This window comes from Cryptomeria japonica, chromosome 5, assembly GCF_030272615.1.
Source record: "Cryptomeria japonica chromosome 5, Sugi_1.0, whole genome shotgun sequence".
Lineage (NCBI taxonomy): Eukaryota > Viridiplantae > Streptophyta > Pinopsida > Cupressales > Cupressaceae > Cryptomeria > Cryptomeria japonica.
This window is the reverse complement of record NC_081409.1, coordinates 453,724,272-453,728,220: the sequence shown is the minus strand read 5'-3', so window position 1 is coordinate 453,728,220 and position 3,949 is coordinate 453,724,272.

Genomic DNA, 3,949 nt, shown 5'->3' with positions numbered 1-3,949 from the left:
TGTAGTGCCCCACCAGAAAACCCCGAAGGGATTAAGCCAAAACACAAGAATAGAGTGCAATAATTTTTTTTTTTAAAGTTACACCACATAAGATACAACAAGATAACAAAGATTCAGATTACATAGCGGAAGACATCAACAACTATCACCTAAAGAGTTTCCCAACGAGATTACTTAAATTTCACAATTCACTTAACTCACACCATTAATCCAATAAGCTGATTATCTTAATAACAAGATAATTCTTAATCAGGATAATTTCTTTGAAAAGATGGAAATATAAATAACAAGCAAGGACTCATCCATTAAGATCTATTCATAATCTTCATTCAATCTTTTCATTTAAAATTACAAGCCATACATCCAATATTCTAACACACTAAAATTCCATCATAAACATAAGAGATCCTTTCAAGCATACTTAATTTCTTTAACAACAACTGAATATATTCCATTACTCTAAGTTACATTCTTTCATATTCCATCATGTTGCATTTTAAAAGACGATTACATACATGCATCAACGATAATTCTCATCTAAACCACTTATGCATTCGATCAACATGGCATTCAAGAAGGGACTGAATATAAGCATTTAAAGTTAATTCCATTTATCCACTTAACCATTCTAACATAAGCTAATCATACACGATAAAGCTGATTAAAGGAAACATAAGAGAATACATCACATAACACCATAATGATCTCGGAGTTCACCCCTAAAGGGCTACATCTCCGGGTCTGCTCAACTGCAAGACCCCTCTGATAATTAATAAAGTTTAAGAATACAAGAGGTTACACCATTACAATCCAGCCATCAAGGCAAAATATAAACAATAAACAAACGACCGCATCGGTCCATTAATACATAAACGATCCTTGAAAAGAATAGGATCCAGCTGAACATAATCAAAGCTAATACAAGGGTCCAGAAGAGCATCCATAAAACTGAGTCATCACCACCCAAGGTCTAACACGAAACCGATACTCACAAGGGCATAAACAAAAGGACGACCCACAAAGGTACTCTTAACAAGACAAAATGACAACACACTAGCGAACGTGGGGACAAGTGTCATCACACAACCTGGTATGGTTACCATGGCAAGTCTTCATAGGTCTCGGCCCCATACACTGGGTTACCCTGGCAACCTAATCTGAGCTTCCGGCCCATCCAAGCCTCGTGTGGACCCACACATCCTCTCGTGAAGACAAGGATGGTGGTTTTCCATTTCAGGCCTTCTCACAGCATGTCGAATCTATGATAGCACTCGTCCCATGTGTGAGGCACAATTATCTTACTCAGAGATTACATTCTAATCTACTGATAGGTTATCACTTATTAGACTCACTTTCGATGGGTTACCCAGCAGCCACTTTGGGCGCGGCCCCCAATCGAAAGCCACTTTCCCATACGACACTAGACTATACTCAAATGAACTCAAACCAAGGGATAGGCATGGTTAGACGAACGGAGTTCAAGAAGGGAGAAACAACCATCTGGTCAAACACGACTCAAAAGATGAACACTTACTGACGGTACTCTAACTAGACACCTGACAAACTAAGGTCAACGACGAATCATCATTCGACTCACACAAAGAGGATAAGACCAAAAATGATGCTACCACAATACAACAGTCAACTCGGAACTGAGGACTGAAATAGGTACCCCAAATCATTCCATACAACAGGGACCCACCAGACAAAGAACGACTTGCCATTTCATAATTAAAGCGAATACAAAAATTAAACTCGCATAGGCAATAAACAGAAAAGACAATATTCAACAGATGCAATCTTTCCGAATTGATCTAAACATTAAACGTTGATCAAGTTTTCTACAAGATCTAAATCAGATTACAGTTATCTACCTCATCTAGGAATCGATTGTTCTTGGTTTTCTAACTCTCTAAGGTTCAAAGCATCGAACAGACATATAAAGCCATAATGAGTTCTTAAACCAAATTCATATTAATCAAATTCAGACAACCATTAATCAAATAAATAAGATATTAATCTCCAATAAAACACCATTGACGTACTGGTTCAAAACCAACCTCTAAAGTTCCATATTTTCATGCCCAGTTGCTCTATACGGATCCCGAAATATAAATATAAAAAGGGAATCCAAATGAAGATAATCATTTTCAAAAGCATATCGTTTAAATTTCTAATGACCAATGGTTAAATATTCATTTCGGACCTTTCCAGATGACTTATACCCTTAAAATCTTCAAATAATATATATATGGGCAATAAGTACGTTTAAACTCAAAAAGATTTTTCCAATATAACAATATTTGATCTACCCAAAGTATTCACAATTTAATATTAAATCTTGCATAAGAATCTACTAAAAAAATTCATCAGCATATATATATATCTATGCCGCATTACCCATAATTAAAAACTTAATTAACAACTTCCATTAAATAATATTTAAATATAATATATATTTTTTTTGAATAATAAAAAAAAAATACATAAAAAAAAACATTCTTTATTTAAAACTTACTAGAAACAATAATATAATAAGGGGGGCAGCGGAGGCCGAGCCCACCTCCCACGCGGGGGTTGGGCGAGCCAAACCCCAGCCACAGGCGGATCCATGCGGGCGGCGCCACTGTGGTGCCCACAGGTCCCGCGGCGCCCTGCGGCCACCGCAGTGTGTCCGCGGCCTCTGCGAGCAGAACAAGGCACGGGGGAAAGGAAAAAATGGCCACAGCGAGCGAGGATGAGCGGGGGAGGGGAGGAGGAGGCAGGTGGAGCTCCACTCCCCGCCCTCCGACCCCAAACCCCGAGTTTAATTAACAGTTTCCCATTTATTAATAAAATTCCATAGTTCGAAAATAATAAAAACGCCACGCCCAAATATGAATGAATATAAATTTCAATTAATATAATTTTGGTTTAAAAGAACCATGATTTAGTATCATATTTTCTTGATGGCATTCATCCTTTCCATACACAAAGGGTTTCGAACACAAATGGGTTTCAACACCCAAAATAAATTGAAGAACAGCAAAACCCCAAATTTTATTTTCATTTAATCCCTATTTTTTTTAAACTTCAACCAGATTTTCATAAACACCAAAACGATCTTCTTTATGCAAGAAACCAAGAAATAACTAGAGGCCTACCTGATTTCGCAATCCTGGCAAGATCAGAGGAGAGCCCCAACCTGCAAGCTCCAAGCCAAATCCTTCCAAAATCCCCAAATTTGCTCCAAAAACATTCTCCAACCCAATATTTTCCAAAAATGTCCATCCCCAAAATTTTTCCAAAATTTAGGTTATATGGAGAGTTGACCAAAAATTCCATTTTTGGAATTAAAATTTTTATTTAAAAATAATTCTCAAAATTAATTCTTTTCTAACTATAACAACAAATGACTTGCTTTTCAATTCAAAATCCATTTTCTCATTTAATTCAATTTAACCTTTCTAATTTCAAAAGCCAACAGAATACAATTTAATCTATGGCAATTAAATACAGAACTTTCTTTTTCGACAGCATATACAAAATGCATTTAATATTCCAAAATCAGCTATTTAATTGAACTTACTCCCAATTTAAAACGAGCAATCCAATATCAACGAAAATCGCATAACGAAATCCCGATTACTCTAGTCCATTAATCTCTAATGCACAAATACATATTTAATCAAAATAATTACTAAGGACTAATTAATCAATTTAACCATACACACCAAGCACGCAAACCGAGAAGGTCAACCAAACAGACGACTCGCAACCCGAACAAAAGGGATTACCGACGACGACTGACGATGCTCACTTGCGCATGACTATGGTCAACTAGGGTCTTACGACCACCTAATCCAACTCTAAGGATTAAAAGAGGTACACTCAAACCTGCAAATCCAGGTGAAGACGAACCCCGCACTCATGTGGCATGGTACCTGAAATCTCCTGCAACCAAGAGTCA